The sequence below is a fragment of the Zonotrichia leucophrys genome, chromosome Z (assembly GCF_028769735.1).
Source record: "Zonotrichia leucophrys gambelii isolate GWCS_2022_RI chromosome Z, RI_Zleu_2.0, whole genome shotgun sequence".
Lineage (NCBI taxonomy): Eukaryota > Metazoa > Chordata > Aves > Passeriformes > Passerellidae > Zonotrichia > Zonotrichia leucophrys.
The window spans coordinates 32,866,224-32,890,083 of NC_088200.1; the positions used below are offsets into that span (position 1 = coordinate 32,866,224).

The window sequence follows — 23,860 nt, forward strand, 5'->3', positions numbered from 1 at the left end:
CTCATTTTCCATCAGACTATAATTTCTGCTCTTCAATAAAGCCCTTGGAGAAAAAAGCAAGTGACCCTGAAGAGAGAGACAGATGATGAAACAGCTGCAGAAGGGGTGGTGTGACAATTGCACTGTGGTGAGAAAGCATGGACATGGCAGCTTTATGCCTAACATGGTGTCCATCCCAATTGCATATCCCTGCTTATTCTGCAGAATGAGAATGCCCATGCTTTTCCAGACTTATACGACTATACTAGTTTTGAAAATTAGTTCATGTTGTTTCATTTCCTTTTTCAGCTTACCTGTTTTCCCAAGACTAAGAGCACTGAATATCCTTCTGTTCTACTTGATAATATTTATTTTCATTTATATCCTTCATTTCTTCACAGTTGTACATTAACTTGAGAGTACATAATAACTGCTCACATCCATTTCCTCTGTAGTGACCAACAGGTATTACTTTTAAAGTATATTCCTCATGTTTCTCAATGTCAGCAGCTTCTCCCTACACTGCAGCCTTCTTGGTAGAATCTGTACTTACATTTCTTTCCTAAAGGACCACTCCCACAGTTTTCAGAGTGCTGATTCTTCCATTACAACCCCTAACATCTACATCTCTAGATGCCTATATGCACAGGCAGCATAACTGAAATTTGCCAGGACTTTAATCTGCTTCACACACAAGAAAATAAAACAACTATTGGGACACCTGCATGATATTTGGATGTGGTAAAACTGGCCTCTTCTCCACTCATTCCACAGCGGTCTGCTGGGACTGAGTGATCTGTTCCCGGAGACCACAACACCTCTGTTTATCACTCTGCTTTTCACCGTTCAAAGGCTGGTCGTTCCCTGAATGACAGCTGAACTACTTCATTCAGCTCCAGGAAGGTCTTCAGTATTCATTAGCAGCTAATCAATCTCCTTTTTACTGCAGTCCCCTAAATAGGAAAGAGAATGCAGCACTGATGCAGCACTGGCTCTGGGTGATTTCCCTCTTCATGCAATCATTGTGGAAAGAAAGGATTCATAGGACATTTTCTATATGTAGTTGAACAGAAGCAGTCTAATCTCTAGAAGCACAGTCACTGCTTTTAATGTTGGAATAAGGGACAAGACAGCTATACAATAATAATTTTGGCATCTTAAATTCAGTTTTTATTCCCCTAAGAAATGCTCTTTTTGCAGTGAAGCTTGGTTATTTATAATTTCAGTAGCTAACAGTGAAGAAGAGGCTCATGCCTCTTCTTTCATTGGTGAGGAATGATGGCAGAGATCTTTGAGATGTTTGCTGCACTACTGAGATTTTTCAGGACTTTTCCCTTCTAAGATCAAGCAGTTGAGAAGGAGGGGTGGAAGGAGAAAATGTGTATTGTGGGGGAGGAGAGCAAGGGAAAGAAAGAAGTGTTTTCCACTGAACATCTGAGAGCGACTATTGCATTTGCTGAGAATCATTATTTTTAACTAGCTCTTGAAACTTCTAGGATGGTCCCTGTTTGGAATGCACAAATGAAGGAAACTGAGCAGTTAGGGAAAGGAGATCTGCAGACTGCAGCTGGTTGTTAGGAGCAGAGGAGTTTTAAGTGCCTACAAGTAACACTGCAAGTCATACTCCCTCAGTTGCTGCCTCTTCCATAGCTTTTCACATTAATGGCATATTAACCAGGCAAAACAAGGAGATTTACTGGCTGATGTTCCCTTCTCAGTATTGCCAGCACAAGTAGTCCATAAAATGGGCAAATTGAACACTTGCTCTGTTGCTCTTTGCATGTATCCAGCCAAGACATTTAGGCACTCAGACAAAATGGTCCTGGATTTTATCTGAGCCTTGTTGACATGTCACATCACGTATCACCCTTGGAGTCCTCACTGTGTACACTGGCATCAGCACTGCCTACAGCAAACTGACTTTGGTACGTCTTTCCATGACAAAACCAGCCAGGCTTCTCCTAATGTATGCAGCTAAATGAAGGATTGCTGGTAATCTATTTTTGTTCTTGGAAGTAGATTATGATTTTATTTGGCACGGCAATAGAAGAGCAGGGCAAGTGCTGTGAGCTGCCTATGGCAGCCAGACACTGTGGTCTTCAAGGTCTAAGGTCCTTCCACTGTATGAGGAGGCTGTTCATTGTGAGGGTCTGTAAGTGCCCTCTGAAACTCTTGATGTGATTTCTGCTGAACAAGGAGATGAAAATGGCTTGCTGTGCTGTATTATGAGCCTGTAAGGTTGTAATGAGGGAGTGAAGTTCGGGGACAAGTAGGGCCTTTCTTAAGTTTCCTAATCATTCCAGCAAATTCTCAGCTTAGGAAAGGCAGGAAGGCAGTAGCTCAGGAAAACATGCATGCCTCATTTAATAAGCTCCGGATGGGTCGGTAGACTTTACCTTATCTCAACAGTGAGTACATACTAAAACTGTATCACATGGAATTAAGGTGTTTCAATGTACACATCGTTAGTGTACTTTTCTGATTCAGTGTAAACAAGCCCTTAGGTAATGGATCTGGAGACAGACGTAGGATCTTATTTCGATTAGCAATATTAGTAAAGGCAATAAGCTTGTTTCTATGAAAAATATCTCTGCATTTGAAAAAGCAGATCCTTATATTTAAAATCTCTGTGACAGTAGCATGTATGTTAAATTACCTGACTTTCTGGCACATTACTTGCTTTTCCCGGACATATGTGTGATTCACATAGCTTTTGTGTCTATATATTTTCACTGACATTTATCACCTTAAAATGAAAGAGGAATTAAATCTATGTCATAAGCATTTCACACTGTAAGGATGAATGATTGCACTTTCATATTTGTGCACATACGTATGCATATACATATGTGTATATATGTACATGAGACACTGATTTATATACATATATGTCTCATATAATATTTCAGATTTAGGCTTTCCTGGATCAATTGTGTGTGTGTGTGTGTACGTATGGGTATACACAAAACCCTTACTTGTTTTATGATTGTATTAACACATAAAGACATGGCTGAACTAGAGGCAAAATAGTTTATATAGTAAAAATAGATATGTGATGGAAAAGAACACAACCACACCCTGGCAATTTCCCATTTCTTCAAAGTATGACAAGAAGATATCTGCATAGTTCTAAAACGCTGTACAGCCCGACAAGAACAGTGCCATTAACATTTGAATGTCATAAAAAGCAGTTTATGAATATTCACATCTTAGAGGATTTCTCTCCCAAAGGTCTCTTGGTTGTGCAGGGGCTTAATTCAAGATGGTTTCTGTCAAAGATAAAGAAAGAACTTGAAACCGGAACAATTGTTTTTCTCATTTAATACAATTTTGACACACCTAAATGGGTGGTTTTCAGACGAAGGTGCCTACTACTCATAAAGAACTGAGGAAATCATAGGAGAGAGCAACCAAAGCTTGAAAATGTTTTAAAATGTATCCCTCATACGGGTAATGGCATCATGTCATTGACTACTCATGAGAAAGTATATTAAAAGACTGTGCCACTAAACCTTACCTAAACTTCTCCACAGGTTTTCATTGCTAAATTAAGAATTCATTGCCTTTTGTGTAGTAGAAATGACCATCGCCTTTCTATATTACATGGCTGGCAAAAAGTGACAATACAAAGTACCTTGCAGAGGAATCCCCAAGTCAACAAACTTCAGAAAATTAGCCAATATACGAGATGCACTAGGAAAAAAGTCTCAGAACTGCCTTGCAAGGAGCAGGCCTTGCATTTGAATTAACCTCCCAAATAACACCTATCAATCTAAGAATGCAAAATGGAAGACCTCATTGATAAAATATTCCTGTCTATTGCATAATACTCAATGCTGATGTATATGTACAAAAATCCTTTAGATAATTACAGCATTAACACTTCCTTGAAGACTTTTTTCCCATATCTGTTTTTAAACAGCAGGTCCAGAGTTAAATTTACAATCCAAAGCAGACCTCCCCTGTACTAATTAACACTCATTAGAATTAAACCTTGCTGACACAGCCTAAATAAACTTCATGAATACTGACAAATTTAACGTGATTGATATCAGTGATCAACAGAATTAATGGAAATTAATTATTTTGGGTTTTCTTCGTACTCTTTAAAATGTGATATATTACACCAAGTATGACACATTCTCATGAGAATTACATGCATAGAACTCATCAATTGTTATTCACTACACTGATCTGGCACAGATAAAACACAGCAAAGGGTAGAAGAATAATTATTTCGTTAAAAAAATAATCCATCTCTTGCACAGATCAGGTACCAACAAGGAACCTCCAAGTCATGTTTAATAAATAATCCTGGGAACTACATTCTTCATGGAGAGAGTAGCAACCTTATTTTTAAAGCTGACGGTTCTTGCTGATTCATCCTCTGTACATTCATGTTAACAGCTGTTTTCCCCCCAGTGGTTTAATTGATTAAAATAATTTTATATCCTAAACCCAATTCATCCCACTTGTATTTAGTTTGGGTTTTCCTCCTTCTTAGTTCTCATTAATAATGTCACTCAAGTCAAAACATTTTTCTCCATTCCTAACAGTTGATCTAATTAAAGGTATCACCTTTTCTACAAACTTTGTCTAAATTTAGATCCCACAGTGTCAAAATTCATTGAAGGTCTGTCTCACCTGAGCTGAGTGCAGGTTTAATCTGAATGTATGCTGTTTTATCACAGCAGTTAGAGATATGCTCTTGGAAATGGGTTAGGTCGATGCTGTCATGATACTCAGATGTATATTCTGCCACATTGCTGATAGCATAGTTAATCAGAAGCTATGCATTTTCACTTTAGTTTAAGAAAGTAAAATATTTTAAATATTTTTTCTAAAAATAGAAATAATTACACCTCTAGACTAAAGTGCATTTCTCAAGGTACTTGGTAAAGCCAAGCTCTCTGTTGAGCACTTTTGCTTGCTTGTAGGAATGGAAATGAGTTAATAGAGAATGTTTTCACTTTTGCAGCCTGGAAAGTGACTATTTCCTTACTGATGGGGAATAATGCTCTAGAATATACCTGCCATGTAAAAATGTATAAAAACATCCTTTGATGGAGGAAAACAGGAGATGAAACCTCTGAGTTAAAACATAAAAAATTTATTGTTTATGTCTACCAGGTCTTAGAACATAGGACAGATATAACTGAAAAAAATACCTATTTGAGATTTTAAAAAATACTCTGAAACCATTTTTATCAAAGGAAAATTAAAAAATATCTATAATGTTTCTATAAGGTTTTTAGTGATACTAGTGATATTAAAGTGCAATTTTTAATATTTTGTTTGTTCAAAGGGAAAGGGATATTTGTATAATATTTGTAAAAGGAGAACATTTTAGCACTTAGAACTATATAATTCCTATTGATTGTGTGAGGAGGAAAAAGGCAAAACGTAGAAAAGGGGAACTGAAGACTTCATAAAGAAGAAAAATGGGGAAGACAAAATTATTCTTTTTTAATTGAACTTAAAATTGAATTTCATATGCAATGAAATATGCATTTGCTCTAACAGATTCTGAAAAAAGTAATTCTTTTTCCCAAAATGAAAAATCTTTTGTCATGGACCATATTTTGCAGATGGAAGACAAAAGGATTTTTTAAACTCTCCTAAAAATGGTCCATGGTGGCTTTTCTAGAAATCAAAAACTCTTTCCCTAAAGTACAGTCTGTCAGTTTAGAGATAGAATAGTTCATCTCACTGGTCTGTTTGCACGTCCTTCTTTCAAAAGGATTTACCTTGTGATTCCAAATATGGTAGTCCATAAGAAATTCAGTTTGAAATATCATTGAACCAACATTGAAGCCAAGAATTCACACATTGTTAGCATTTACTTTTACATTACTGACATTATTCACAGAAAAACACATAGGAAACGTAAAAAATTTATGTGTGCACACACACAACATTGTGCTAAAGACTAAGAGATTTGTATTGACAGCATTAGCACCTTCTAAGAAAAATTAATTGTCAAAATAGAGGTAAGCCGTACAATGTAAAATGAATGCAATTCATCCTACAATTAGAGAAATCTGGTTTTATTTAACGTTTGTGTGATGATGGGTCCTACAGAACTAGCATAATTGATTTTCCATATAAGAGTATTCCCAGATCTGATTAGACGTTGGTACAGCATTCTTTTAGGATTTCTATTTGGACACAAACAATCTTAACAGCATTAATTGCTACGCTTCTAGGATACAAGAACTTAGCAAAGGCAGTCCAAAACTACCATTGGGGCATAGGCAATGTACTGAGCACATGGCTTATTTTAGGCAACTTCGCAGTTGGCTTTTTCTGCCAACTTCGTGTGTAACTCTTTGTCTTAAACTAGTCAGCAAAGGGTTTTTGGTTATGATCTACAGATGTCAGTGTTCTCACATAGTCTGGCTTCATTTTCATTCCTTTCTCTTTGTTTTCACCAGAACAAGATTTATGTGGTGGTATCAGCTGTCAAAACAGACCCTTAGGCTAAGACGCTGCAGTATAGCTTAAAATCAGTGTTAAGGAGACTGCCCAGGAGCAAAGCAGTCCAAATCAGGAAAGGGTAAAAGAACCTTGACATCACCTTTTTGTCTTTCCTCCTCCATATGAAATGCTCTTCCATGTCCCAAGTGTTCTTCAGAATTCACCAGCTCTCCCATGCTAACCAAGGAAGATAAATACAAGGAAAAAGTTACAATATAATGGTTAAAAATAACTCTAAAACATTCCTAACCATGTCTAGAACACAGAATATAAAAAATAGGTTCTGGTGTTACCAAGGTTTTCTCTTGGTACTTGCATTATAATTCATCACTTTCATTTTACTATTTGAGAAACAAAGAAACCAAATGCAGAGAAAATTTATTAGCATTTAGCCAGTGTATATTTGGGATTGTACTGAATAGAAGTTGTTTACTGAGTTTATCTTCAAATATGGTAGATACTTATGATGCATTTAGAAGTTATAGCAACACACTTCTAAAACTTAATTGCCACTGAATTATGACAGTTTTGTGTTAATTTCACCAGTATAAGCTCATCCAGATGTCAACCACATAAATTCAGAAAATGCTACAGTAAGATATTTTGGCAAATTTAAATTATGGGATACTTAAAATAAACTTCAATATGTACTTGTTAGAGAAAAAATTAATAATTGCCTCTTTGTGTCTTTCAGGTGGTTATTACTTCCACTAATTATTATTTAATATTTGTATTGCAATCACGCCCAGCAGTTCCACTTCAAATCAATTTGAAATCCACCATTCAAGTCTCTACCTGAGCATTTAATAAACAGAAGTGCTTACCCCAGAGGCCTTTCAATCTATTTCCTGGAAAAGTGGAAACATGCAATCATAATGAACAAGAGCAGTAAGAATAGGCAAAAGCAGCAATTAAACCCTGTCACTCAGAAGAAACTATGTAGTAATTGTCCAGACCACTTAACTCCTGAGAGACAAACACACAGGTGACTGTTTCACCAAATGTTCTTTTGATTCAGGTGCATATTGTTGCAGTATTTACCAGTGTTCCTGTTCAAATATGAAAATAGAAATTAAAATGAGAGGAGTTTTGGCTTGATGTCCAGCATTAAAATGTGTATAAAGGATTTGTTTAAATGTTCAGTGGAATCAGATGCATAGTCTTACTTGAAAGACTCATTATGTAACTCTGTATTTTGTCCTTTGTGCACCTAATCTGTAATTATTTGGTAACTGGGATACCATCTCTGGGAATTAATATTGCTGGGGACTCTGTTGGAGCTGTAATCTAAATACTGTCTTGATATTTATAGCGCATTTAGATCCCTAGGATAACTCCTCATATTTTCTTAATTTGTACAGATAGTTATATCTTGTCTGTGCACAATGCCTTCAGTAGTTATGCTCCAAGTAGCTGTAGTTTCAGCAGACTTTGGATAGGCTTTTACTGTGATAGCTAAAATTGTAACTGAAACAGCATCTTACATTGCAACTAATGTTAACAACTATGGGAGATTCACCATCTGAGCAACAGTAGCTATAATATATATACTATATACTACTTCTCACACCCATCTATTACTTTGCTGCATTAATAAATGCATTGGGAAATTTGCAGTATACATTTCCAAAAAATATTTTCACATTAAAAAGTTGTGATAATTCACATAGGAAAGTGCTGTGAAGATTTGATGATGGAGGGCATCAGTTGTAGAGAGCTAATCACATTAATTATGATATGTTATGTGGTTTATGACACGAATGATCAATCATTTGCAAGAGATTAAAAAAAAATTAGCAATTTTATTATAGACACAGTGTAGGGCACCGATGCAGGGCACTGTAGTGAGAAATTCTAAAGCTGTTGTCAGTGGGGGTAAAGTTCTCTTGCTTGGCCTTAGTCCAAAGCTGACTCATTTGAAGAAAATGGCTTTTCTGAACAAGAAGAAATAGAAGCGTCTTAAAGTTTTGGGCAATATCTATATATACACATACAATTCTCTTTTTTATAAACTCTGATGACTACATTTGATGTCGTTTAATTATTTAAATTTAGGCAGAGATGTAGTCCCCAAAGTAGGGCTGAATGCTCTGCGAAGACAGAGAAAAGTAAGTAAAGAAACAGTAAGTGAATATTATTATCCTAGTAGAAACACATGCTTCTTTTTTGTATCTGGATACAAGCTGGATATTTGAACATGCAATTCCCATATACAGGCAAGAGGTTTAAAATTAATAACATTATTGTTAAACACAGTGGACTTTTATAAAAATTTGATCATCTCTATGCTTTGTTGAGAAAGATTAAACCCTTCATGCAAAACCCTATAAGAAAATAGATAAAGCAAGTAATGATCCTCAATAGGAAGCATCAATGTGAGTTACTGTCAAGGACTGGTAGGGGTTTCAAGGACTTTTCCCATCTAGTTGTACGTTAAAATCAGGGACAGGTCAATAGTAACATGACACCATTTTACCTTACTGTTCAATGGCACTTCTTAGTATTTTGCCAATTTCTCAGTAAACAGATTATCATCATAAAACACTGTTCCACCTTAGTTGGTGGCAGTCCCAGTAGAGTAGCCAGCGATTAAATTAGCGTGAAAGCAAAACTACCTCTGTCCTTAGATATGGTCTCTGCTGAGCACAATTAAGGAGCATAAGGTGAGCAGCATGTACAATTCCACCCTGCTGTCAGCTTCATGTGCTGTGTTATGGCTGAGCAGAACTCCAGGCTCCAGGACTGTTAAAATGGCATATTGCATACACAACAGGTTATCAAATACCTATTTCAAACAATCCAGGAAATTAAACAGAAACTCACTGTTTCTGTTTGGATCACAACTGTACTACTGCAATCCAAACCCAACCGATACCAAAGCCGTGTGACCTATGCACTGCCGGTTTTTCAAGCATGTATTTGTACATGACTCTGTCAGTCAACACGCATTTTCAGTACCATTGTATTGTACTGACCGTGTTGAAATACTTGGAAGAGAAAGTACAGCAGTGTTCCAGGGTTTACGTGAAACATTGTGACAATATGTGCGGCAGTATTTTAATTGTTGTTGCTTGCATCCAAGTTTAACGTAGCACACCCAAACACCAAAGCGTGGGTGGAGGCTGTCAGTTTTTCCCTTGGGTGTGCTCGTTCCCTCAGACCCTTGGTAGCTCCGAATCAGGCAGCACAGGGTGCGGGAGCAGGGGTGGGATGGCCACGAAGGCGCAAAGGCAGAGCCGGCGCCTCAGCGCTTTCCACAGAGGGTGCGCAACCATTAAATAACGAAGCTGAGCTGTTAACGAGGAAACTTCTGTCATTCAGGACTGAATTTGCCCGTACCTTGCCTGCAGAAGACAAACTAGGACAGGCCCCACGCCGGGCAGCAGCGGGAGGAGCCATTCCGCGGCGGTGAGACACAGCCCCCGCCCGGCGCCGCTCCCGCCTCCCGCCGGCCCGCGCCCGCCCCAGCCCCGCGCTGGCGCCCCCCGCCCCGCCTCGCCCTGCCCCTGCACAACCCGCCCCCGCCGGGCCCCATTGGCCGCCTCGCCCGTCCCTCACGGCTTTCCCCCAGCTCGGCCCCCCGCCCGGCGCTGTCCGCCCGTCCCTCCTCCCACCCGGCACAGCCAGTGTGGGCGCGCCCGCCGCGCCTGCCTGCTCCAGCCGCTGCTGCTCCCGCTCCCGCCCGCCTGCCTCCCTCCGCCTCCGCGAGGTCTCGGCCCGGGCTCTGCTCCCGCTCCGCCCCCCGTGCCGCTGCAGTGCCTCCCCCGTCTGGCCAGCGGTGCGCGGCGCCGGCAGCAGCAGGGGCGCGGCGGCTTCGCCCGCGGCCACCTCCCCTTCCCCCCGCCGCGTGTTTGCCCGCGACGTTCATTCCCCCTTCCCACAGCTCCGCCGCCTCCCCCGGCCCCCCGCTGCCGAGGCCGGGGAGGGGGGCGGGAGGCTGAAGCCGGGGGAGAAGGGGGAAGTGTGCGAGAGGAGGCGGGGAGCGAGGGCGGCGGCGGCGGCGGGCAGGTGAGGCAGGCGGCCATCCCGCTTCCCTTCTGCCCTCGGCGGTGGCGGCCGCGCTCGGGCGGCGCGACCCCGGTTGCGCAGCCGGGGGGCATCGGCGGCGCCCATCGCGCCGGGGGGGCGGGCAGGCGGGCGAGGGGCCGCGGCGGGCGGGCCCAGGCCAGGCCGGGCCGGGCCGCGCTGGGTGTCGGGGGGCGCTGCGGTGCCGCCGCCGGGCGGGGCCGGCGCGACGTGGGGCCGGCCGCGGGGCAGAGCTCGGCGGGGGCCGGGAGGAGCCCGGCTGCTCTGGTGCCCTCTCCCCGTGCGCACGAACTCCCTCGTCCTCAGCTAAAGCTGCTAACATTCCTTCTCCTCCTCTCCCCGTTCTCTGGCCTCTCCCTCCCTGAAGAAGAAAACTCGATTGGATTTAACTTGGGGTCGGAAGAAACTCCTGCCTGCTGGATCTGGTTTAGACGCCCCGACAGCTAAGGTAAATAGGGAAGGCTTGGGATCAACAGCAGCAGCAGCAAAAACAACAGAAAAATCCTTCCTCTGGGAAGGGGGTGGAGAAAAAGCAAGGAGTTCAGGCTTCGTTTTATATCCTGTTTTTGGCCTTTATATTTTGTCTCTGTTTTCCGCCTTGGCCTGCACAGTTTAACTGCTCATTGTATTTCTCCCCGTCTCCCCTGTGAACCGAGGCGCTGGTTTCATGGAGGCAGGGAAAGAGTCTGTGAGACCGAAAGTTTTTAATCTCATCGGACACAGAAGTTTCTTTGTTCGGTCCGAGAAGGCACTGAGCTGAAGCTGCTCGACTGCGTAACTGCTTCTTCAGCTCCCTCCCTTCCAAAACGTTTGGTAACCCTGCAAGTACAATTAACTTATCGAGAAATGAGAAAGTCATAAAGGAGGCAATATATTTTATTTAATCGCAAGCTCTTGAGGCTTCATGCTTAGGTCTGCCTTGTTTTCTGGAATATCAGTTAGTGTCTGGCGGGACTTCTTCAGGATTGCTCTTAAGTTTCTTTATAAAAATAAGTCCTCCTGGTCATCTGTAAATGTCGCAGTTTTTCCACCTTCGATTGCTGCAGTCACCCGTCTTCTTCCCCTTTACCCTCTCTGTTCTCAAAGCGACGAAGTGGACTGCTTGTTTTTCAGCTTGTATAGCAGAAGTCTGTCCTGCATTTTGATCCTGGCAAAGTTCATCTTAAGAACCTTCATTTAAAACAAAATACAGAGCAAAACCAAAGCAGATAGGTAGTTATCTGACTTTTTAAAGTGCGTGCAATTGAAGCTGTTAATGTAGCCTTGTTTGGTTTTGGTGACCACTTTCCCCTTTCTAATTTTTGAAAGAACTCCTTTTCGAAGCTGCTGAAGGGCAAATTAAATGCGAAGTTTTAGCGTAGGATTTTATACCTCTAGCGCTTGTTACACCAACTAGATGGAAGTTTACTTCTCATGCACCAAAGAGACAATTATAGGTTAGTTCTTTTGTGAAGGCAAGGAGTTTCTCATGTTGTGAATGTTTAGAACGAGGTAGAAACCATAGCTCTGGAATGTTTGTTCCTGTTTGTGAAACTCACAAGCAACATGTTGGTCAGATAGGATGTGTATGCTTCAGTCTTGCCAATGTGTGACATGTATTGGTATTTGGGAGTCTTGGACAAAGTAATTTCTGTGCAAAATGTTTAACACTCCTACATAGGTAGATCTTTAACATCGTGGAGTAATTTAGTGATTTAAGAAAAAATAATCCAACTCGATCTGTTTGATATACTGTAAGGAAAAATGTTAACATATAAATGTGTAAAGGAGGTTCAGTGGCTGATAACAAATAAATTGCAATTTATAGACTTATCTTTCCAGGCAGCAGTAAAGGTTATTCTTAGGCATCAGAAAGATCTGGACAAAATAAATGGCAGTGAACTTTGCTTTCCTTATGTGGCTGATGCTTGGCAGAAAGTCTGAATAGAGTAATCCTTATACAAAGAACCATCCCTTTCCAGAGCAGTGTTTCAGTCCCAATAATGACTTGAGATTCTTGAGGGGAGGGTGAGGAGTTGTAGCTGTGCATGACAAATTTAGTTGTAAACCAGTATGTCCATAATCAAGGCAATTTTGTTTCTTTTCAGGCCTTTTGTGTCTCTCATGATGCACTTGATATTTTTCAATGCCATGTGGAAGAATAGTTCCTTGTAGTGGAGGCACAACTTTTTACGCTAGTGTTTTGTCACCATGGTAGCTATGGATAAGGTCCTTTTTTAATGATGAAAGTGTAATTCAGTACTGCTTGCAGCTCATGGTTATATCATTGAATGCCATTATGTCATTAACACAGTTTGGGAGTAACATGAAGGGATGTGTTTTTTCTTCAGATCAACATCACAACTAAAAATCAGTCTGACATTGGTATTTTTATTATGAACAAAATTATTTAACATTACACATGGTAGCTCATGTGCTTGAAACAGCACTTTTATAGCTGTGTGTTGATGGCTTGGGGAAACGTTCTTTTTACCTGACTGGTTCTTATTCATGAATTAAATTAAGCTTGAGTAAACATTGCTAATTTTAAGAAGGTATGCTTGCAATCAAAGAGGGAGAAGTTGCAGTATATAGCATACTATGGAATGTGATTATCATTAAGATGATCATTATATTAGTAAAATATGAATATATCTGTCTTATGCATAAGCTGCATAGTAGACAATGCTTAGTGTAAACACAGAGCTCTGTGGGGTATCAATTTGCACCTCGTGTTCATATAGAATTGATAAAGGGTCTCTGTGGAGAAAATACTGAGGATAGTTTCTTAGTGTATTGAGTTGGTGGTCTCAGAAAACTGTTATGATTTGTTCTCGGTGGAATTTGTTGAGAGTCTTTAGTCCCAGTCATTAAGAGCCATGCTTGGAAGATCAAAGCTAAGGAAAGGCTTGCACATGTGTAACATACATTATACCTCACATGTTAGCAGTAGGTCCTAGAAATAGAAGGGGATGGGAGTAAATTCGTCAACTGGGCTTTCCGGTAGGGCTGTAATGAATCACTGTCTGTCTGCTCTGCGTTCTTGTTTTGTTTTTGTCCTTCCTGCTCCTAAGCAAAAAGGAAAACCCTTTTGGGAAAATGTTATGTAAAGATCAAATAGTTGGTATGTCATATCTTCTGCAGATTCTCCCTATAGAATAACCTGATCTACTGAAGAAGTGCCTGACATTTAATCCACGTAGAGGAATTAGAAGTCTAACCTTTTCCAAATGAGTTACTAGTGAAGTTGGCGGAAGAGTTACTCATACGGACATCAGAATAGTAGACAGTATTCCTGTGTGAGCGTGCAAATGTTTGTGGTGACATTTGAAATAGAATAGTTAAGAAGATCATCTAGAAAATGAAGATTTCTAAACATTGCTCTTTTACCTTGTCAGTTTTTCAGTAAGTTCAACAATGTGTCAAAAGACACTTTTCGTATCAGAATGAAAACATTTGAAGATAGCTTAAGTAGTAAATAGTCTGTATTTAACCATTGGTAATGGGTCTTTTTAAACGATTTTTTAGCTGTGGAAAGGTTACTTCACTGAAATACAGCTTTCACATTAAACTAAAAATGCAGTGTTTGGATGTTTGAGTTAAATCTTAAAAATGTAAGGTTTCAAAATAAGGATGCTGATTAGGAGAGATTTATTGTATCTCCCATCTAATTAAAATGGAAAGAATTGTTATGCTGGAATCAATAGATTTTTTCTTGTATAGTAATCTCAGCATAATTAGGCTTTTTCTGCTGGCTTGCCTTCATTGTTGCCAGATGAAAAATCGTTTGCACCTGGTGGGCTAATGCAATGCTTATTCTTCAAAAACCACTGGCCTATGGAACTGTACAACACATTCTTTAGGAAGAACTGGAAAACAACCAACCCAGTTGTGCCAACTTTTACCAATTCTCAAGCAGTCAGCTATGACTTTGGCATTGCTGACCACCAGGGACCACCAAAGAGACTCCCAGGACAGAAAGACACACGTGGAAAGGGGAGGGAAAATATGTTAATGATTTTGGGGAAATGGTTATCATATGTATGTTTATTCCAGGAAATCAATGAATATGTTTGTAAAATATAGTATATAAGCAGGAGGTTTTTCTCAGCATGCATGGTATTTTGCAGGAGATATCCTCTTGTGCATCCAGCCACATAAAGAATGCCTGCTTCTTAATACTGCCTTGGTGGTAAGGAGTTCCTTATTTTTACTAATTTTTGGTAATAGTTTTGATGACCCAGATGGGACCTAGTCTTGAATTTCAGTGGATACAAAGGAACATCATCAAAGTCAGCTTTTTTTGAGGTACTTGTTTCTCTGATGCTTGAATTTCAGTATAGGTGTTTGAGTTATTACTCTTTGTACTTTCTGTATAGAGGATTCAGAAGCATGATATTTCAACACTGGGCTGCAATTCCACCTTCAAAAATACATTGTAACTTCTCATAATTGAGAAATAAAACTGACCAAACCTCTTCCTTTGGTCTAAATGAAATCAAACTGAAGTGTACTTATGTTGGAGAACACCAGCATTGCAGCTGTCCTGCCTAGGGTAAAAAGTTAAAGTTAAGAGTTTAAAAGTACAAGTTTAAGTTAAAAAGTAGATTAGCTTTTTTTCCTGTTCTTGGAAGGAATTTGTAGATACTTGACACTAAGTGATCACGTAGGAACAAACAGTGATGATTAAACAGAGTCTGAGGGCAATCTGAGCAATCTTGGCTGCTGTGGAGATCCTGGCAGTTGTAATAATGTCATAAGGTAACTGAGCCTCATAAGCTGAATTTTATTAGATAAGATGGTTTGTATAGGTTGGAATGTAATTGTCTTGCTGTGAACTTGTAATGCTCAAGGGCTACTTCTTGTGTCAGTTGTCTGCAGCCAGCTTTAGGAATGAAAAAAAGCTCAGAGATGGTTTGAAGTATTAGTAAAAGTCACAAATACTTGAAGTGAAACACTTATAATTTAGGTATTAATTTGGAGTGGGTGATATTTTCCTGCAAAGTGGCCAGGGCTCTATTTTCCTTGCTCCAATCCCAATAAATAAATAAATTCAAAATATTTGCAGTTCTGGTATTGCATTAAAGATAGATGCAGAAGGACAGTATTGTTTGTTTGAAGTAATGTGCTTTGAGTTTTACTGCTGTGTTTAGAGTCTTCTCACCAGATTTTGGCTTTCAGTTGGCATGAGTAGTTCCTGTAGCAACTGCATAAGGGGTTCCATCTCCGCAGACAATTATGGAAGAGAAGTTTCATGTTCTTCCTTTGTCCCATTATATGGGGTATGTGATTAGTACATTTGCAGAAATTATTTCTTCTGCATTCTTTGCCCTTCTTGTCATTTTTCAGTACATACCTTCTAAAACTTCCAAGTTTTAAGAAGCAGAGGAGAGGGAATAGGTGCTTTGAGCTATATATCAGTGCACCTACAGAAACATCTGAAATACAGTGCCAGATGATTGACTGTCTTTCACAGGCTTCGTTATCTAGAATGACTGCAGAAATCATTGTGAGTGTTTGAATGGTGGAAACTGTTTCCAGGCTTGTCTGGAAGACTTCTGATAGACTGCTAAGGTTTGAGAGCTGCTGCTTTTTCCCCATGTGGCTGTTGTCTTCCTGCCAGTACTCTATCAGAGGGGAGAAGTAATAATTTAGAAGATCAATTGATTTGTCAATTTGATCAAGTTTCTGCAGGTCTTTTGTCTTGCAGTTAACCCTGAAGATAACATGAATTTTTGTATTTGAAACTGGGTATCCGAGAACATTTATTTTTGGGAATTATAGGGTTTTTTTGTCTGTGGAAAGATGTTGCTTAAAAATCTGCATGTGCTTATGCACTCTCATGGTGCAATGAAACAACAAAAAAAAAGCTTGGCTGCAGTAGTATTTACAAGACTGAGGCCTATATTTTCAGTAAAATTAGACTGAAAAGTGTGTCAGCATAGCAGTCTAAATCATTAGTGACTTAAATGCTTTGTAAATGCTTGCTTTCCCTGCTTATGCTACTGAGTATGATAGATGTTTAATTTACTTAGGTTCCACTTTGGCCTTTGAGATGGGTCTACTTGAAGGAGGATCAGTGAACGTGCAGACAGCAGATAATGTTCACTGGTCTCCTGTTGCTGGTATGTTAGCTTGCTGTGGCGTGTTGGTCTGTGGTGGCCTGGAATGTGAGGTTGGTAGTTAGCTCCTTTTAGGAGAACATACTCATTTTGGGCTACTTCTGGTCACAAAATCATATGTGGCGCTAACCCTGGAGCTTTGTTGGTTATTTAATTTCTGAACTGCTCTATATTTTTAGGGGATTGGTAGTAAAATTCATCACTGAGGGGGAAAATTCAAAAGTTCACTTCTTCCTGGTTCATACCTATTCAGTCTTTTTACTATGTCTGCTTTGCTGTAGTAAGCTCAAACAGGGTGATTTATTCCGAGTAATTAATGAGTTCTTTTAACATCTTGGAGGAGTTATAGACCAAGGGAATTGAGTGTGCAACGCTGTAGAAAACAGTGTTTGGAACAAGCCTACAATTTTACTTAGGACTTCTGTCAGATCGCTGTTGTTGGTTCACGTATGGGTGCTGGGAAACTGTTAAAAACAAAGTAACAAATATTAAGGACACTAAGTAAGAGGAGACAAAAAAGGATGGAATTAAATTGCTCTTTAACCGTCTTCTCAGAATGTGACAAGGAGGGAGAATCAGTTGGAATTCGGAATTTCTCAATCCGTCTGTCTCTGATGATCCTGATGGATAAGATGGGAAAGATTGATATGAGGGGAAAAAAAAATCTTCATACCTTTACTATTTTAGTATTATATTATTTCTCTATAGTGTATCTTACTTGTGTTTTTTAGGAGAGTTTTGTTTTCCTGAGCATGGGATTTCTGTGGCTATTAGACAATCCTGTTCTTCCAGTGTGTTACTATTGATTTATATGTTAAGGCTTTTGGTCTGGTACCAGGTAGTTCATCTAACTAAATGAAAATTTAAGTAATAAAAGTACTAGAAAAGCAAGATATACTTAAAATTGATTTTAATAGACTTGAGGTTAATTTACTCTTCCTTTTTATTTGAGTGAGTTTATCAATTTTTCAGGGAGCATTTATTTTGTTTTCCCTTACTGAAACAAAGCAGAAGAAATGCTGAGGATCCTGGCATTATTCTGTGGTTTTGCAGTGCTGTTCTTACGAGAAGACAGTAAAGCAGGCAAAAATTTCTGTGGGATTTTTCTGTGGGAAGTTGTGGGATCTGTTGGAGATGTATTGTCAACATATCAAATATCCTGTAGTCTTTCATGATATCAGTTACTGATACAGGTTTTGCAGCAGTGGGTGGTGGTGAGTCAAGGGAAAGATTATGGCATTGTCTATGGAGCAGGTTAGAAGAAAGTGTTACAGAGTGGGAGAGAAATGTGTTGTTAATCATTATTTTTCTTACTTTGCTTCTCCTGTTACATAAACTAACCAATGAAGAACCAACAGATTGTTACTTACCCTTTTACAAAAACTCTCTTGTCTGAGGAGCGAATACCTGCTTATTTCCACTGAATTTAAATATATGTTTGCTCAGTTTAGATTTGTAGCTCACACATCCTTCCACAGATGTTAAATTTCCAGATTTTAAATTTCAGCTTCCGAGCATGAGATATTTGATGAGGATTAACTTTCCCTCAAAATCAGAATATTACTCATTTTCGTCAGTTTTGTATTAATTTGGTTTTAATCTTTGAGAAGTCTGAAGGACGCATTGGACAGTTCAAATTAATTGAAGTCACAGCTATGAAATTCTCTGAAATTTCTGCATTGTACTCTTTAGTCACTTTTTCCCTGGGTGAAAAAAGCCCTGGGTGTCAGAAGTTAAGTAATACTGTAAGTTGGGTTATTATTAAATCAACTTTGAATTCAGTTTTGAGGCTATAATTAGCATTTTGATGAGAAAGAAGGCTCTTTTTACATATCTTAAATCTCTTGTGAGGTGAAAGGCTTGTTTTTGACTTCCGATAGTGAATTTATTATCCATATTGAAAACAACACTTTTAAGAGAAAGTGTACTTTTATATTTTAATTGTCTAAATTCTAAGTTATTAGTAAAAGTTTTATTGTAGGCACTCTTGTTCTTCTCTATCTAAAGAGGCAAAAATACTTTGAAGGCTATTCAAGAATAGCCTGCTACTTTTTTTTTGGTTTCAGTTGCTTATATGATCTGCAAAATGTCTGATAGAGTAAAATAAAAATAACACAACAGCTCTCTTTTCTTAAATCATCATCCATTCACTTAGAGGAACACAACACTAGCTAAAGAAAAAAAAATAGTACAAAAATGCTGACTTAAATGTTTCATCACTGTGTTGGGAGTGAAACAAGATTATGAATTGGCAAAAATCAAACATGCATTGTGAGAGAAAAGCTGAGTAAATAGAGGACAAGAGTAATGGTGCTTACCCACATGGAAGATGTGAAGAGTGTTGTAGTTAGAAGGAACTCCAGCCAATGCAGACAGGAGTAGTTCTTCTGCATCACTGCAGAAGACAGTGACAACAAAGTGGCCTGTGTTGGGATCTATGTATCAGTTAAAGTTAATGTAAAGAAAAGCAACAGACAGAGGTAAGTAGCTTCAGGGGTTCCCTTGTATGTCCAGGATAGTAAGTTGTAAAACTGCTGAGAGTAATATTGACATAATATGTAGCATAATTATTGTATAAACTAGAGGGACAAGATGCTTAGAGTCTGGAAAATACAACTTTTTTCTGTTTTGGTTTTTGAACCTTTGCTTTTTTTAAAATAGTGGCTACTTCTTATTCTAGCCACTCCTTATTTTAGTGAAAAAGGTGTGATAAAGTAAAACTGTTTTTAAAGCTGCTTTATGAATAAAGGCTTCTGCTATTACTACCATTTTATACTAAACATGTAAGAACAAAAACCAAACTGGCTTGATGAAGTGGATAACATTTAGAAGACAGACAGAAGTGTTCTTTAAAGGAGGAGGAATTATAAAGTAAAATGGAAGTCCAGTTCTATATACAATTTCTCTTCAAGTAGTAACTTGCATTAGTGCACTGTATAGTCTTACAGATGTTGGGTTGCATTTTTATTTGTAGTTTTTGGTATGATTTTTTTTTTTAAAATCTGCCAGATTAAAAATGGGAAATGAATATACGTACTCCCGTGTACTTCCTTTGAACTCTGATCTATGAATGTGTTTCCATCTATCTTCCCTTTACCATAGATTGAATTATGTAACATGTTGGGATTTGTTTTTCTGAGCAGTTACTAGCTAGAGGGTTTTGAGTGTGGTTCTTCCTTCCCCTCCTGTGTACCCAACATCTGCTTACTTTGTATCTCAAGTGTTCTGCACCTGCCGTGCTATTCTGACCTCTGTTGTTTGATCCTTCCTAGCTTTTGGTAGGAATTCTGGGAATTACATTTTTGAGGAAGAGTGCATGTAAAGCAGGGCATCAGGGCCTGCAATTTTTTTATGTGTAGACCCTACAATTTAGTAAGCATTTAAATAATCAGTAACCTTCTGATAAGAAATAGTATCTTTTTAAAATTTATTTTTCCCTTTTTGGTTTCTGTGCTGACATGTTTTATGTTGCAGATCACCTGAATTTATCTGTAGGCAGTTACTTGCGGAGTCTGATTAATAGATGAGAACTTTTCTTTTATATTGAAATACTGCATATTTACAGCAGTGCAGCTTGCTTGTCAAAAACCTTTGGTGTCTGCTGCAGATGGCTGCATAGTCTTAAGGAGTGGCTTCCTGGCTGCATTGTACATGAAGTGCCAAACATTGAGAGCAGTTTTGTTCTGGAATGCCAAAATACATTAAATCCATTCAGGAAGCAGCATATGTCAAACAAATAAAAATACCATAGTCATGTGAAACAGAATGTGGTAATTATGTTTTTCAAACCTATTTTATGTCCTGAGTTAAGAGCTTAAAAACAGCTTTTTGTATTGGGGATGGTATTAACTACCAATTGCTGACTTACACTGCTAGCATTTTCACTACTGTTTGTTTTCCCTGTCCCCTTTTTTTACTGTGTTTTGCATATGCCATAGCTGGAATTTGAAACCAGGAGTCTATCAATAAGAGTGAAGGAATAGGAAAACAATAATTATATTTTCCTCCTGTATATCTAGGTCTGTGCACAGTATGCAGGTTTTTGGTGGTGATTTGTTTTTTGGGTTCATTTGAGGTTTTGGTTTTATTTTTTGGGGGTTTTTTGTTTGTTTGGTTAGTTGGTTTTTCTAAGGCTAGTGGTGTATATGTTCTTTACAGCACTGAGAGAAGTATGTAATTGCTTGATAATGCAGGTAGAAAACCATGGTTGATAAAAATAGCCCGTGAAGGATTGTGCTGCTGTTCAGTGTCTTAATTCCAACAAGTTCTCAAGACAAGGAGTAAGAACATTTACAACTAATAGCTCCGAATATTGCAGGGTTTTATTATTATAAAGACACAAACCCAAGGCCAAGCATTTTGTTGCTTTTTATTCCGTGTTGGCAAAGTAGGTGGGATTTCCCTTTAATTTCTCCTAGTTAGAAGGCAAAGGTATTAAAAAGTGCATAGACAGAAAAACACATGTATATCAAAAAGCTATAATTTCATGTGATTGGTTTCTAACTAGTACATTGCACAATTTTTACAGATCTGAAATTTAAAAGCCTCTTTAAGTCTTTTAGAGGAATGAAGTATGTATATTTTTAAAGTAATTTTGCTTGTTCTTTCTGAATGACATTTTTCCCCTGTTTTTTCTTTTTTGTTCAATCCCTATGATTAGAAATGGAGTTAAAAATTAACTTCAGTAAATTAACTTACATAACATTCTAATTGCTGTTCAGTCTTGTGTAAGAAATGAGAGGTCCTTGAAAGAGAAGAGAGGGCAAATATTTTACTTCCATAGCTGTGGAAGGCACAGATTTATTTGAAACAAGCATTTAATAATAAAGTAGCTTCATATGAAGCAGTGTTTGTAGCAGAGGCCATAACTGCTGTCGGGCTGGAAGCATGATACATTCATGTCTCTTGAGTTGAAAAAGGAGGTGCTGCTGTGTTTGTTTTCTGGTTTAAATTCTAGTCTCTGAGATTTTTAGCTGTCCAGTGGTAGTGGTGCCACCATTTAAAGATTTGCTTGTATACTGAGAGATGAGACAAATTCTGGAGTTGCCTGTTTGTATCTTGGTTCAAGCCAGCTGGGTTTATTGCTTGGTTCAAGCCAGCTGGGTTATTGTTTGCTTTTGCATTTATTCTGGCAGTCCAGCTGCCTTCCCTGATTGTGATGTGTGTTAGTCTGATTGGTCTCAGCCTTCTTTGGGATAGGTATGAGAAAGTTTATAGATGTGTTTTCAGGCACACATGGGCTTTCCTCCTCCTCAGCCTTTGTTCTTCTTTGAAGTTTGGTGTTTATCTTCATTCTAGTCACCAAATTTTGTGTTTCGTGAAGGAGTAGTGGTCCTGTTAGCGACAGAGAGGCCATACCTGTTCAAGCACAGTTAATTCCAGTGTTTCTGCTTGTCTCCCAGCTATCAGTGGCTACAGGAGTAGTCTGTAGCTATTGAAGTGTAGGAAGTATCAGAAGTAGTAGCACAAAGAAATGTTTTCCCATGTATGTTTTCCTTTTGTTCTTTAGTGCGTCTGAAATGTACTTCAGGTTTATCCTGAGTGTCTATGGGTATTCCTCCTGCCCTGCACCTTAGAACTATGTGTTAATTCTATTGAGTCTGACCTGGTTTGCTGACATTTTCAGTGTGAACTACCAAGCTGAATCTTACTAGAGTGCAAGTAGCAGGAATTGATTTTCAAACAGACTTGTGTTCAAGTTGGACTTGCTACTATCATAGTGTTTTCTCATTTTTTTAACCAACTGTAACTGTCATCAAAGCACTTGCCATTTCTGGTTTTAATTGATGAATAATGCTATGGAATCTACAGGGGTTTTTCCCCCTCCTTGGCATTTATTCAAATTTTTTTTCCAAGATTTTCCTGCGCTGTTCATTGCAAATACCTGTTTTATACCTCTCCGGTAAACAGTTATTTTATCTGTGGTGTTTTGTTTCTTTTTGAGGTACTTTGTAACTTAATTTTAGTCTGTGATTTAATTAACCTGTATTTATAACTGTTGTAACTTTTAAAAGCATATTGACTGTTACACTTTTGTTTCATTCTTTCTTGTGTTTCTTCCTGAATATGTCCATTCTCCCGAGGCTCTCTAAGACCTTGTTAATGTTGATTTGTGAGCAAGCCAGCAGACAGCACCATGGAAGAATTCTGTTTAATGACAAAAACCTGTTTCTGTTTCTTCTTATCAAGATTTACTGTTAAGTCTGTTTTTGAGGTGCGTGGTATGGGTGGCTCTGAGTTAATCAGTTGGTAGGAGGGGCTGTAGAAGAGGAATTTAGATGAGAAACTTGGGTGCAGTGTAGAGACTGGTTTTATTCATAGCAATTACTAGCCTTGCTTTACATCCAAGCATCTGAAAGCTATTAGAAAATGTCTTATTTTATGGACTGGATTTAGGACAAATCACCTTTACCGCCAAGATTGGAAATAGGTTTCATTCTGCTCTAAGTGATGGGCATCATGGCCATACCATCATGCCACCAGAAAATGGCAGCTTTCTGATGCTCTAGGGACCTTGAACTGCATTTTATGTATCTTCACTACATTTTAAGAACAGTAAGACACATAAAAGATACATCTAGATCAGTGGCACTGTTGTATATATAAATATCAATTTTTGTAAATCTATTCAGTGTATCTATTTATTGTTTGAGCTACAGGTTGATATTAATTGAAGATTTTTCTAAATGTTTTTTTAACCTTAATATTCAGCCAAAGTGAACAACCAAGACTTTCTCTCAATAGTGCTTCTTTGCAAAACACCTCCTTGTACTGGTCACTTTGGAATTTATAAATAGTTTTTGTTTTGGTTAAAAGAAAGTAAGTGTATGTAAATTTTGAACTTACCATGTTGGGGATGATGGTCTATATACTTTTGTGTGCTTTACTCTCATTCCCTCAAGTCTCTTGTAAATTTAAAGTATTGCTTTGTGGGCAAGTATTTGACTTTTTGTTGCAAAAACATGCACAGCACTTGCTGAGCAAGTGTCTTGAAGTTCCGACCACATCCTGTGAATATTTCTTTCAGTTTTGTAGAGTAAAAAAGTACTGGTACAGTCAGTGTCTGGACCAAACTGTTCACTGGATTCACTGAGTATCCGTGCTTCTTCTTGGTTGCCTGTAGATATTTATAATGGTCATTTTTTTTTTTTAATTCTTCCCTCCTGCCCCCTCCACTAAAAATATGATTCCAAGGTGGACTAAATTATAAATGTGACACACATGAATGAATTTTGCCATCAACATATGCTATTGTGAGCATTAAAATATGCTTGCAT

At 38.7% G+C, this 23,860-nt stretch overlaps 1 protein-coding gene and 1 long non-coding RNA gene across 5 annotated transcripts in view; one reads left to right on the forward strand and one right to left on the reverse strand.

The window, feature by feature from the left end:
• Positions 1 to 9,850, reverse strand: LOC135460077 (uncharacterized). The gene is made up of 3 exons (XR_010443159.1): positions 9,796 to 9,850; positions 6,557 to 6,633; positions 1 to 66 (listed from the first exon to the last, which is right to left on the reverse strand). It is a non-coding gene; the product is annotated as an uncharacterized LOC135460077 (long non-coding RNA).
• Positions 9,829 to 23,860, forward strand: part of ERBIN (erbb2 interacting protein) — a 121,133-nt gene continuing 107,101 nt past the window's right edge. For 2 of the 4 annotated variants that reach the window (XM_064736724.1, XM_064736727.1), the window contains exons 1-2: positions 10,109 to 10,464; positions 10,850 to 10,930. The gene's annotated coding sequence lies outside the window, so the exon portion shown is untranslated. Of the gene's footprint in view, positions 9,865 to 10,108; positions 10,465 to 10,742; positions 10,931 to 23,860 lie in introns of those variants that run through there. The other 2 variants (XM_064736726.1, XM_064736725.1) reach the window with 2 other exon arrangements.